Source organism: Lolium perenne, chromosome 1 (assembly GCF_019359855.2).
Source record: "Lolium perenne isolate Kyuss_39 chromosome 1, Kyuss_2.0, whole genome shotgun sequence".
NCBI lineage: Eukaryota > Viridiplantae > Streptophyta > Magnoliopsida > Poales > Poaceae > Lolium > Lolium perenne.
The window spans coordinates 164,239,073-164,253,510 of record NC_067244.2 but is presented as its reverse complement, the minus strand read 5'-3'; positions in this window follow the sequence as shown (position 1 = coordinate 164,253,510).

Genomic DNA, 14,438 nt, shown 5'->3' with positions numbered 1-14,438 from the left:
GGCTTAAACCATCCGGTTTGGCATGCCTTTGGCATACCGGGGGTTATCCTCCCAACATTAGTCCCCGAAGCTGGTATAGTCTGGAGGATTCTATCCTACAGACCATGCCAGGTTTTCATCTTTTTAAGATACCGGTTTAATCACTAATGCCTAGAGCTTGGTTCCGGCACCTTTACCCTTGTTCATTTTCTTCTCTTCGCAAGGCATGTTCCGGCATCTCTCTTTTCCGGTATCATGTGCCTCTACTCTTTCCTCGGCTAAGTCGAGAATATTTCGGGCCCCGCGCCTGTCAGTGACATGCGCACTGTTAACTGCCACGCTAGTGTCAATTGTCACTTCGCTTCGACTCCCGCGCGGTCATTAAATGCCCCGCTGCGGATCCCACTACCCACTCGGGATCCCGTGTGCGCTCCCGTGTGGCCTCCCCTTTTCTCGTGTGTACCTCTTCGCCACGTGGCGGCCCAAGGCGCGAACCGTCGCGGGCCGCGAGGCGAACCGCCGCGGCCCAGCGGTTTTCAGCCCATCTTCTCTCTCCTTTATAAGCACAACCGCCCCTTCTTCTTCCTCTTCTTCGCATTCCTCATCCTTCACGCACAGTGCTCCTCGCCTTTGCGCTTCCGCCGCTCTTCGTCCGCCGTCGCTCGCTCAAGCTCCGGCGCCCGGCGAACTCACGCCGTGCTTCCGCCGGACTTTGCTGCGCGGAAATCTTCAGCAGCACCTTCACCGCGCCCGCCGCATTCGCACTTTTTCGCAAGCTTCTCCGCCTCGCCATCGACGGTGGTCGTTGGCGACCGCAGATCCTCTCCGTCGCCGGCGAAAGTCTTCCTCAGCGACCGCGCCGCTCAAGGTTGGTAGCAATCTTACTTTGCTCGCCATCTGCTTGCTTTTCAGATCTTGAGTCTACGGTGTTCTTATTTCCTCTTTTTCTTTGGTTTTCTTCTTACTCGTAGATCTTCACGCGGGGTTCAAGAGTGGGATTTCTGTTTTTCCGCCTAGCCATCCAATGTCTGACGAGGAATCTTCCTCCGCATCTTCTTCTTCTCTTTCCGTTAAGCGCCGTAGACAATCTCCCGGCGAATCCACGGCTTCAGATCCGATGGAGACCGATTCCAGCAACCAGCAGGAATCCGGTAGCCGCCAAGAGTCCGGTGGCCATCTAGAATCCGGTAGCTTTAGCCAAGCTTCCGGTAGCCAAGAAACGAGTAGCTCTGGCCAAGCCTCTAGCAGCTCTAGCCAATCTTCCGGCGCAGAGCCTTCCCCAATCACTCGCGGAGCCTGGATGGGCTCTAATGTTACTGAGTTTGAGATCGACTGGTTATACCGGTCTCGAAGGATTCCGGAAGGAGTCACTTGCCGGATTCCTGGTGACGAAATCGAACCGGACCCCGAACCCGGTGAACATGTTGTTTTCCTTGCTCACTTTGAGCGTGGCTTCGGCCTTCCTGCCTCCCCTTTTTTCCCGGGAGTTTTTAGATTTTTACGAACTCCAACCTCACCACCTTCCTGGCAACGCCATCTTCTACCTTTCTTGCTATTCCACCTTCATGGAGGCCTATATCGGCATTCGTCCCACTCGTGAGACGTTTGCCCACTTCTTTTGTTTGCGGATTAATTCCGTCCAGGGCAAGGAGATCCCTAAGCCCAAGCCGCCCGTGGAGTGCGGATCTTGTATCGTTGGCTCCCGCCAAGGGAGCACTTTCCTTAAGTTTTCCGGCCTCGAGTCCTGCCGCGCCTGGCAAGGAACTTTCTTCTATGTGAAGAACAACGGCCGCGCCAATCTTATCGATCTTCCTCCATACCAAGCGGGGCCTCCTAGCAGAGCCAATTGGAGCTACAACCCAAGGACGGATCACGCTGAAACCAACCGGGTGGTGCGCTTCTTGGCCTCTTTGAAGAAGGAGACCAACATCTGCTCGGATGATATCATCCGCACCTTTATATCGCGCCGGGTGCTTCCTCTGAAGCGCCGCGTGCATAGGATGAGCGAGATGTACGGCCCCGGCGATCCTACCAAGATCACAGGCCGTCCCCTTAGCAAGAAAGATGTCGTTCGCAAGGCTAAGCAGATTTGCCAAACTGCTATGCCATTTGCCTGGGAATGGGGCCTCCTTCCCCTCAGCACTACTAACCCTCCGACTCAAGAAGTAAGAGATTACGCAATTGGGGTTGTTTTTTGCCGATAACTTTCTGCTTTTGTTAACTTTCCTTTTTTCGTGTTTCAGGCCAAGGACCGCTTCCCCCTCATCGAAGCAGAGCGACGAGGAATTTGCCGGAAGCGTGCCCTTGACTCCTTCGACCCAGATCCCTACATCTTCTGGAAGGATCTGAAGATGGGCAAGACTCCGGCCGCGCGCCTTGGCCGGGACCCGCCGGAGCCTACCGGGTCCTCCGATGACCTGACCATGCTCGAGGTACTTTCTTTTCCGGTTTCTTGTACTTTTCCGCTATCGCCCTCTTGCGAATTTTTCCTTAGCTAAGTTTAACTTACAGATCCACGAGCGCGCGTCGCCCCTGCGCGCTGAGGCCGGCTAGGAGTTTGTGGACAAACTCATGGCCCAGCCGGCATCTAATGCTGGTTCCAGCCAGGCCCCTCCCTCCAAGCGCTTCCGGACTGAGCCCTTGGGGGAGAAGGAAGTGGGCGTGCGCCGCTACGGGCGCAAGGTGATGCCAACTGCTTCCGGGTAAGTTTTTTATTTTCTTGCTTGCCTCTTTTGCCAAGTTCCTTTTTCCGGTTGCTTTTCTCCAACCATCCTTCTTTCTTTCTTTCAGCCCCGCGCTCAAGCTTGGCTCAAAGCCATCGGGCTCTGAGGGTTCCGCAAGGACCTCAACCCCTCCTCCTCGCTCAAGCCCGGCACCATCTGGTGCCGCTCTTTCTCTGCCTCCCTCTCGGGGGGCACAACAAATTCGGGGCGTGCGGCCCCTTCATCATCAGATCACCGCACGGAGGAGGATCTTTCCTTTCTCCAAGAGAAACAACACACCGGCGCCAGCAACATCGGCGCCGAAGAAGAAGAAGCTGCCGGGCGGGCGGAGCCTCCGGCTCCTCCCGTCCTTGAAAAGACGACACCTTCCGCGCCGGAATCTTCCGCGCCGGAAGGCTCCAAATCGGGTGACGCGCCTAGCGCTCCCCCTTCTCCACGAACTATCCTCATGCCACCGCCAGACGGTCCTCGCGCCAAACCCTCCAGGGCCGCTCCAACTGCGCCGCCACCCAAGACTTCCGGGGCCGCTCCTTCCGCGCCGCCGCCCAAGATTTCCAAGCTCATTAAGGGGAAGGCGACGGCCTCCAGCGCCCCTTCCGGCGGCCGGCAGCCTGCAGTGCTGCATGTCTCCAAGGCCGCCGGGGATACGCCACGAAGGCCACCGGTCTTCTTGGCCGTATTGCGAGTTCCAACGCCAAGGCCGGGACCTGGGGCATCTCCTGCCCTACGCCCAAAAGTGGAACGCCGCGGACATGACTCCGGCGACCTGCGGTGCAGGCAAGGACAGGCTGCCGGCACCTGACCTGTCGGGGACCGGTCTTCCGAGGAGCACTTCATGCGGCTTCGCAGCGCCGTGAAGGAGCTCGACAGCGCGTGGTACGATGCCACGAACAATCTGATGGTATGTTCTACTAACTTTTTTCAATCTTTACCGGTTTCTTTGCTTCCATCTTGCTCTATCTTTTCTTTAGTTCATGCCGGTTTCTCTCTTGTCTATCTTCCTAGTCCCCGAGTTTTGTGGTGAGAGCGCAGCTTTTAGCGCAAAACTTATTTTCTAAAACTTAGCGTGAAACCGGCCTTTGCCGATCCCGAGTTTCGGGTTAAACACCTTGTTTTTAGCACACAACTTATCTCAGAAATGCGCAAAACCGGCACTGCCAGTCCCCGAGTTTCGGGTTGAGAACTTTGTTCTCGGCGCAAAACTTTATCTTAGAAATGCGCGAAACCGGCCTTTGCCCGATCCCGAGTTTCGGGTTAAGAACTTTGTTCTTAGCGCAAAACTTATCTTAGAAACGCGCAAAACCGGCCTTTGCCGATCCCGAGTTTCGGGTTAAGAACTTTGTTCTTAGCGCAAAACTTAACTCATTTCTTCTTCTTGAACAGCTCACGGCCGACGCTCGGAAGGCCCTCTTTGAGGAGCTCTTATGGGAGCATCGGGAGCTCGGCTGAGGCACACGATAAGTGCCAAGGTAAGTTTTTGTTCTACGGCATCTTTCTTACCGGAAACCTTTTTTCCTCCTAACATCCGCAATTTCTGTTTAACGGTGATCCGAAAGCTTCCATTGACGCTCTCAAGGAGCAGCTCGCCGCCGCCCAACGTATAACTTTTCTACTTTCTCCTGTTAACTTGGTTTCCTTTTCATATTTACTAGCATAACCTTGTTAACATCTTCTTTTCCGGGTTGCAGGGGAGAAAGACCAGCTCATCCGGCAGCATCAGGAGGAGCTGAGCGCCCACAAGACCAGCTACCAGGAGCTCAAGTCCCAGCTCATTCAGCTGGGGCTTGACCACGCCAAGGCCCTCAAAGCCGCTGAAGCTGATGCAGCGGCCAAGATGGACGAGGCTCTGGAGGACGCCCGACAACGCCACCGTTATCTTGCGAGCTGAGCTGGAGGAGCTGGCCAAGGCCGGAAGGGTCTTGAGGAGAAGGCCGCGCGGCTGGAGGAGGAGCACAAGGAATGCAACCAGTTGATCCTGCAAACTGACACACTTGCCTACCGTGAGTCCTTTTCTTTTACATACTTTGACTACTGCATACGAGCCTTTTTTCTTCCGACCCCATTTTCTTTCCGTTATCTTTCCTTCCGGTCTCTTTTTCTTCCGGATTCTTTTCCTTCCGGCCTCTTTTTCTTCCGGATTCTTTTTCTTAGCCTTTTTCTTTCTTCGCACAGGCCTCTTTCCGGACTCCCAGAGGTACGCTGTCAAGAAGGTTGACGAGCACCGCACTGCCCAAGGCCAAGCAAATCTCGCCGTGCCATGGACGCCCTATGACCATCTGGTCGCGCTGAATGCGCGGGTGTCTCATATGCGCGCCATAGATCGCAATCTATCTGACATTCCTGATGTAGCTACCCAGCTCTTCAGGACCCTGTGGCCTGGCGAAGAGGTGCCGGATACCTTCTCCCTCATCAGCGACCGTCTCAAGGGCGCCGGCGGGAGGATCCGCGAGTGGCGGTGCTCTGCTGCCCGTCTTTGGAGCGGATTCTGCCCTCCGCGTCGCTTGTTCCTGGTACCCGGAGCTCGACCTGGATGCCCTCACCGGAGTGCGCGAAGGTGCGGAAACCGATCTGGACCCGATTCTCACCGCTAAGCGGCAGGATCGTGCGTACCATATCGCGGAGTACGCCGAAATGCGCACCTTCATCCCTCCCCCTCCTGACGTCAAAGATTATCTTGATGAGGAGGAGGATGAAGCCGAGGAGGAGCCTCTAGACGACGCTGATGCTGGCGACGCTCCTCCGGAAGCTCCTCTTTGCTGATTACCTGCCTTAAAATTTACCCTGTCGTGCTGCTTGGCCCTGCGTGCCTTAAGACAATGTTCTGTTAAATTCTGCCCTGGGATGCCGGGGCTTATGATGTAAAACTTTAAGTCTGCTTGTGGTTGCCGTACAACATTTTATGCCGGTAAGTTATGCCGGTGTTAATTATCTTATGTTTACCTTAGCCTACTTGCTTTTGGTTTTGATTTTATCCTGCACTGCAAAGATTTCCAAATTGTTTCCGCATCCAATTTGATGCACACTTGGTTCTTTTGCCTTGGCTCTGCCTGCCTTCTCTGGGCGTTCTTTGGCGTATGAGCACAAGGTTCTTTCACCAAACAAGCATTTTCTTGAACTTAGAAATAATTTCGAAATTTTGCAAAAAACCGGTTAAACCGGGGTTAGTTAAATTTTCCGGATTGTTCTTTCCTGCTCTCCCTCTTCGCAGTTCATGTGCTTATCTCCTACCGGTTTATCTTGCTTGCCATGAAGCCGGTTTGCGGACAGCAGCAGTCGAAGACTCCGGTAGGATTTAGCACATTACTAAACCGGAAAGAAAAAACATTCAATAAGCAACCGGTAAACTGAAAAAATAAACAAGTTACATGCAACCTTATTGGGGTAGTCCCCGAGATTCATTCAAGGTTCCGGCATCTTTTATTCATAGCATATAAGGTACAAAAAGGAACTTCTTACACCACCACTTCAAGAGTAGAAAGGACGCAATGAGCTACGTTCCATGGACGCTTGCTCTCCTCTCGGACTGTCCGCCTTTCCTTTCTTCCACTCCTGCGCATCGATCAAGTAGTACGCATCATTGTGAAGCACCTTGCTTACAATGAAGGGACCTTCCCATGGTGGCAAAAGCTTATGCCGGCCTTCAGTGCGCTGCACTAGGCGAAGCACAAGATCTCCTTCCCGGAAAACTCTCGGGTTAACCTTCCGGTTATGATAGCGTCTTAGGTTTTGCTGGTAAATGGCTGTTCTTGCCAAAGCCAGCTCTCTTGCTTCTTCTAGCAAGTCCACGTCATCTTCTCTGGCCTCTTTGACCTCTTGCTCAGTATAGAGCTGTACCCTTGGTGAATCATGAATGATGTCAGTCGGTATGACCGCTTCTGCTCCATAAACCATGAAGAAAGGAGTGTATCCGGTAGACCGGTTTGGAGTTGTTCTTATACTCCACAGTACTGATGGTAGCTCATCGAGCCAGCATCCCGGTGACTTTTCCACTGCATCAATGAGTCTAGGTTTGATACCGGAAAGTACCAAAGCATTCATTCTTTCCACTTGGCCATTGCCTTGTGGGTGTGCCACTGAGCACAAATCCAAACGGATGTTGTTGTCTTCACAGAACCTTTTGAACTCACCTTGAGCAAAGTTGGTTCCATTGTCAGTGATGATGCTGTGGGGGTATCCATACCGCAAAATGACATCTTTTAAGAATTTCACCGCTGTGTGCCCATCACATTTTGTGATAGGTTTCACTTCTAGCCACTTGGTGAATTTATCCACCATAACCAAGATGTGAGTCATGCTGCTTCTTGCAGTTTTGAATGGGCCAACCATATCGAGGCACCAAACGGCAAACGGCCATGTTAATGGTATTGTCTTTAAACCGGACGCTGGGGTATGATTTTGCTTGGCGTACCTCTGGCAGCCGTTGCACTTTCTTACCAAATCCTCAGCGTTCTCCAAAGCAGTGGGCCAATAAAACCCATGCCGGAATACTTTTGCTACTAGCGCCCTTGATGAGGCATGATGCCCACATTCTCCTTGGTGAATTTCCTCGAGCATTTCTTTCCCTTCTTCCGGTTCCACACATCTTTGAAGGACACCGGTAACGCTTCTCTTGTACACCTCACCATTGATGAATGTGTAAGCTTTGGACCTTCTTTGTATCCTCCTTGATTCATTTTCGTCAGCCGGCAAGGTGCCGTTGATCAGGAATTCCTTAATAGGTTTAACCCATGACGGTGTCTCTCGAACCAAAAACACCGGTGCATCTATCTCCATGCTATCTACCAGCATCATTTCTTCCGGTATGGGTGCAACAGTCCCCGAGCTTGCCGGGCGGTCCCGAGCTTGCCGGAACAGTCCCGAGTTTGTCAGTCTGCAGTCCCAGGTTTCCTTCATCAATATCCATGGGTACTACATGTGATTCCGGTACGAAAATTGATTCCGATTCTGGACTTGGTTTGATCGATGGTACTCTTAAGTGAGCCAAAGCTATTCCGGGAGGAATTTCTTGCCTAGATGAGCCCAGCTTGGACAAAGCATCCGCGGCTTCATTTTCTGCGCGTGGCACATGGTGAAACTCACAGCCTTCGAAGAATCCGGCAATCTTTTGCACGTGGAACCGGTACGAGGCCATGTTGGCATCTTTTGCATCCCAATCCCCGGAACACTGCTGTACCACAAGATCTGAATCTCCATAGCAAATGATCCGGTGCGCACCGATTTCTTTTGCGACCTTAAGCCCATGGATCAAAGCTTCATATTCAGCGACATTATTCGATGCCCTGAAATGCACTTGCAAAACATACCGGAGGTGATCCCCTTTTGGCGAGGTAAGCACCACACCAGCACCTAGACCCTCTTTGAGTTTGGATCCATCAAAGTGCATTTTCCAGTACTCTATCCTCTGATCTGGCGGTTTGTATTGCATCTCCGCCCAATCAACGAGGAAATCAGCCAAAGCCTGTGATTTTATGGCATCTCTTCTTTCATATACCGGCACGTATGGTGATATCTGGATTGCCCATTTTGCAATCCGGCCGGCGCGTCTTTGTTGCACATGATGTCGGAGATTGGTGCTTCACTCACCACCTTCATGGGGTGCTCCTCAAAGTAATGCTTGAGTTTTGTGGCGGCCATGTACACGCCATAAGTCATTTTTTGGAAGTGAGGGTAGTTTTGTTTTGAGAGGGAGAGCACCTCGCTCAGGTAGTATACCGGCCTCTGGACGGTTTTTCCTTCCTCTTCTCTTTCAACCACCACCACTACGCTCACAACCCGGTTTGTTGCCGCTATGTATAATAGCATAGGCTCTCTTTCTAAAGGTGAAGCCAGTATGGGTGCTGTGGCCAGCATTGCTTTTAGCTCTTTAAACGCTGCGTCTGCCTGAGGGGTCCAGATGAACGTGTCAGATTTTTTCATGAGAGCATATAGTGGCAGAGCTTTTTCTCCCAACCTGCTTACGAACCGGCTCAGCGATGCCAAGCTTCCGGTAAACTTTTGCACATCTTTTAGCTCTCGAGGGACAGTCATTCTTTCTATTGCCCGGATTTTTACCGGATTGACTTCTATGCCCCGGCTTGATACCAGGAAACCGAGCAGCTTGCCGGCAGGGACACCAAAGGTGCACTTTGCCGGATTGAGTTTCATCCGGAACCGTCTTAGGTTGTCGAATGTTTGCCGGATGTCATCGATTAAGGTGTTTTTTACCTTAGTTTTTATCACAATGTCGTCCACATAGACTTGCACATTCTTTCCGATTTGATCAAACAAGCATTTTTGCATACGGCTGATACGTTGCACCAGCGTTGTGCAACTTAAAAGGCATAGTGACATAGCAATAAGCCCCGTGCGGGGTAATGAACGCAGTTTTTATTTGATCTTCCTTTTTCAAGGGAATTTGGTGGAAACCGGAATACGCATCCAGGAAGGACAACAATTCACACCCAGCAGTTGAATCAATCACTTGATCGATTCGTGGCAGAGGAAAAGGGTCTCTTGGGCAGGCCTTGTTTAGGTTGGTGTAGTCGATGCACATGCGCCACACCTTCGGAGCTTTGCCTCCGAGGTTCTCATCTTTCTTCTTTTCAACCATTACCGGATTGGCCAGCCACTGCGTGTGCGTGACCTCCACAATGAATCCGGCAACAAGCAGTTTGGTTACCTCTTCTCCTATGATTTTCCTTCTATCTTCAGCGAACCGGCGCAAGGGCTGTCGCACCGGCTTAGCATCTTTTCGGACGTTTAGAGAGTGCTCAGCCAGCTCCCTCGGAACACCCACCAAGTCATCAGTGGACCAGGCAAAGATATTCCGATTCTCACGGAGGAAGCTGACGAGCGCGCTTTCCTATGCCTCATTCATGCCGGCACCGATGCGAACGGTGCGCTCTGGGTAAGCCGGATCCAGCACAATGTCCTTTGTTTCATTTGTCGGCTTGAATGCCGGTGAGCCCAAGTTTCCACTCATTGCCGCTAAGCTCAACTGTGAGGACTGAGCCAGCGCAACAGCTGTTTGCATCCTCTTCTTTTCCTCCGCGATCACCAGCGATTCCGCTAGGTTTGATCCGGCGGATGCGGTTTCCGGTGAGACTTTATAGTTTCCCACAACGATCGGCGGTCCACGAGGTGCCGGCATCTTCATCTTGAGGTAAGCCGTATGAGTTGTGGCCATGAAGGCTGCCAATGCCGGTCTCCCCAGTAATGCATGGTAGGGACTGTCTAGATCCACCACCTCAAACTCAACATTTTCAACCCGGCAATTGTCACGGCCTCCAAATGCTACGTCCACCCGAATTTTTCCTATCGGGGCGCAGGACAAACCCGGAACGATTCCGTGGAACGTTGTGCGCGTTGGCTGAATCATGTTTTCTGTTATGCCCAGCGTATGCATGGTATGCTTGTACATGATGTTTATCTTTGCTGCCGTTATCTATCAGCACCTTGCTGAATTTTACTCGAGCTTGTGGCCCTTTCATGATTGGGTCCACAACAAGAGCATATCCACCCGGATTCGGCATGATTTTGGGGTGATCCTTAGATGACCAGGTAATTTCTTGATTGGACCACATCATGTATTTGGGAACTGCCGGCATCACGGCGTTTACCTCCATGGAGCGGCGATGCACACTTTGCACTGTCTGTTGGCTCAGTGACAAAAACAACACAGCACAGATGCGGGTCTTCGTAAACATTCCGGCCTAAAGGTGCCGGTGGAGGTGGTTGGTTATCGTTTTGCTCCACCCGGTTAACTTGCTGGTACTGCTGCCGGTTTGGCTGTACCGGTAAGGCGTTTGCCCCGGTAAGCGGCGGTGGTGGCGGTAGCTGTTGTTGCCGCGGCATGTCTTGTGGTGGTTGTACATCTTTTACCGCTCCCTTTTGCATCAAGTACTTTGTCCAGGTACAATCCTTCGTCAGGTGGTTTGATGGGTGTGCCGGATTCGGTGTGTGCCACCGCATGGTTTGGTCCATGGCAGCTTCCATGGTGTATTTTGCGGGTTCTTGCTAGTTTCTTTTACGGACCCAGGGTTTCTTTTCTACCCATTGTTTCTTAGGACCTGCCCACGGCTGCGATCCGGTTCTTTGCCTCTGTTGCCGCTGGCCTCGAGTTTTCTGCCTGACGACAACTTGCTATGGACCGTACCTTCGATCCGGAAAATCTTCCCTTCTTTTGTTATTCCGGTTATCCCGGTGTTGCTCTTGGCGTAGCTGTTCCGGCTCAGGTTGCACTGCCGGCTGCGTTGGGTCTCCCAACGCATAGCTATCCGCCACACGTATCATCTCTGCCAAAGTTGTCGGCATGTTCCGCTGCAGCTTTTGCCACAACGGTGAACCTCTTACGCACCCTTTGCTAAACCAAGCAATGGCCTGTGCCTCGATTACTCCTTCACAGGAGTTTCTCGTAGTGTTCCACCGGGCCAGATAATCCCGGTCTGTTTCGTTCGGGCGCTGTACGCACAGAGCAAGTTGCTGCGGCCTGTTTGGCCTCTGATAGGTGCTGCTGAAATTGCTCACAAAAGCTTCCTCAAAATCCAGCCAGCCATTTATACTTCCTGCCGGCAAGTTGTTTAGCCAGATTCTTGCCGGTCCAACCAAAAACGATGGTATGATTCTCACGGCCCAAAGCATTTTTCCTCCTGCTACGGTTCCTCCACCGCCTGCGACGTATACCGCGGTCACGTAATCCGCAAGCCAATCTTCCGGCTTCGTAGTGCCATCGTATGTTTTTGTGCCACGGGGCAACATAAAGTTGCGTACTGGTGGTTTTTCTTTCATGATCCTTGGGCCAAAGCACTTTGGGCCTGGAGGACCTTCCTCCTCGATCATTTCTGACAAGTACACTCTATCCAGACGGTGCCTCGCATCCCGTTCCGGTAAGTATCTCTCTCCCAAGCGTTCTCCCAATGCATTCCGGTATGCTGCCGGTCTTGCAGAATCAGCTTCATCATAACATTCCGGTACCGCGGCCCTTGCCTGCCGGTACCTTGGGGGATCTATTTCCTCCTCATCGTACGCTGCCTTTGCAGCTCGATAATTTTGCCCGGTCTCATATCTACCGGCATGATTGTTTCCGGCATAGCCTCCTTTGGCGTAGCCTCATTCTGCCCCTTGGCTTTTTCTACCGGCATCATGTTGCCCGGCTTGTTGCTTTCCGGCAAGAACCGGATCGTACACAGTCATCTGCTGCGCATTCACTTCTTTTTCCCTTCTTCTGTCCGGATGGGGGGACGAAGCCTGCCCATGGGACTTGCTACCGGCATTCTTTGTTGAACGCGCGGATTTTGAGGCCACGGCCTTGTTCAGCTTAGCCAGCTGCTCAGCGTTCTGCTGCTCAATAGTTTCCAGCAGCTCTCTAACACGCTCTTGCTGTTTTGCCAAAGCATCTCCGGAAAGCGACTCGCATAGCTCTCGCAGCTTTAGCAGCTTTTATAGTTTTATCCAGACTCTGTACTTAGGTTTTTCCACGATGCTAACAGATGCAGAGGTACTCTTGCCGGCATGAATCTCTTTGCGCAAATCCTGATCTAGGTTGCGAGCTTTTAGCCGGTTTTCCGGCATCCTGGCAGCATGCGCGCTAACAGAAGCAAAGCCATGGGCAACGTTATACTCACGTACGGTTAGGTTCAGCTCGCGCTGCGCCCTGACGATGTCCATGCCGCTCTCGAGCATCTTCTGGCGCTGCGCCTCCAGCTCCGCCTGAGCCGCTGCCGGGTCGATGTTCTGCGCGATGGGGGTGGCGAGGACGTTCATCGCCGCCTGGAGCGGTGTCTCCGGTGGTGCGGACGGTGCTCCCGCTGCGCCTGCGCCTCGCTCCAGCGGTGGCTTGGCTGCACGGGTCGAAACCGCACGCCCAGCGCCTTCACCCACAGCTTCTTTGCCGGCGTCGACCGCGCCTGCCATCATCACCTCCACGCTCCCTGGAGCGCGGCCTGCATGTAGCCATCTTGGCGGATCCGGCGCCACCAGCACCGGCGAGAGGCACTGGCGCACAGGAACGGTGCCGAAGTAGACGCGGTGGCTGCCGAACTCGATGATGCGGCCGTTCTTGGGGAAGATGCCGCCGTTGGCGAAGCAGCCCGCGTTGTCATTGATGAAGTCCATGGCGTAGATGCGCTGCACCAACGCGGACACCGTGCGCTCGCCGGCGACCTCGAGGATGCCCGCCCGAATGTGAACTCCTTCAAGCGCCACTTCCAGCCCCACGGTGGGCGCCAACTGTCGTCGTGGTGAACGAGCAGATGCCATAGGATGGCTTAGATTGGGGCCGAATGGACGCTAGAGGATTCGGGGGAGGGTTTGCGATTAGATGGGAAGAACTTCCGGATGCTTTCCTCAAGAACACAACCAGAGGCCGGTATACAAGAAGAGAGACAAGAGGAAGAACTCTGTACTAGATCGCTAGCTTCATTGATCTCAACATGGTTACAAGTTTGATTGCCTAATCCTTCCTGTGGTCTCGCGCCTGTAAGAGGCAGTACCCCCTCTCCTTATATAGGGGAGAGGGTGGCTTACAGAACAAGAAACCCTAATGGCATCTTTGACTGGACAAACTACTTTACAAAGCTACTTTAATCACAGATGACGCCGGGGTCCTCTTTAATCAGGGCTGCTGATGTCCTCCGGCTTCTTTGAGCGTCATCCCTCTCTTTGGCGCCAGGGCTCTGATTAAAGCCACTTTGCTTAGCTCATCCTTGTCTTCTTGCCCTGAAGAGAATCTTTGACCAGTCCTGCCGACAGGCCCTTCACTCCGGTATCTTCTTTACCGGGTTCTGGCATACCCCTTAAGGATGCCGGCTTGGCTTCACTTAGCCAAACTCCTACCTCTGTTCCGGTAAGAAAGTTAAACCGGTATCTCGATGGCTTCAACCATCCGGTTTGGCATGCCTTTGGCATACCGGGGGTTATCCTCCCAACATACGAGGTGCACGAATATATGGTGGTCCTGCTTGATCAAGATAAAGCTAAAACGATCTACGACGATTTAGGGTTTTCACCGCATAATCGGATCATCCTACTCACGATTGGGCCTCGCGGCCACGCACGGTGATCGTAAGCCGATCCTAGACAAGGCCTAAAAACCAACACGAGGTTGATCCCCGGAACATCCTGTCTAGGACTAGCAAATGACACCCTACGTGCCGCTGGATCCTCCAACCCTTTGTAAGGCCTAACTATTGCAGATATTAAACTAATCCTTGAAGAACAAGGAGCAACCGTAACGGACCGGATCTACTAAATAATGATCAAGCGGGGTGCCGCCCCCACACCTAAGATAGGTGTGAGGGTGGCTAGATATGCAAGGGTTGCACTACGATAGCATATGATACGAAGAACAATGCTAACCCTAACATATCTAAGATAACTACGTTGCTCGCCATCAAAAAGGCTTCAGTACGAGCAACGCATGAACAACATGAAGCTTGTGCTGCCTAGATCGCAAGATGCGATCTAGGCAGCATGATGCTTACCGGTAGAAACCCTCGAGACGAAGGAGTTGGCGATGCGCCGAGATTGATTTGTGGTTGAACGTTGGTTATTGTTTATTCCATAAACCCTAGATACATATTTATAGTCCAGGGGACTTTCTAACGTGGGAATAATCCCCACCGTGCACGAGACAAACTCTATCTTCTAATCTAAAATGCGATCTACTATATTACAGATACAAGGGCACGCTAGCCCAAACGTTGTGCATAAGGCCGATTCACGTATATTCTTCCATGTATAATCTTTAAGCCCATCTTG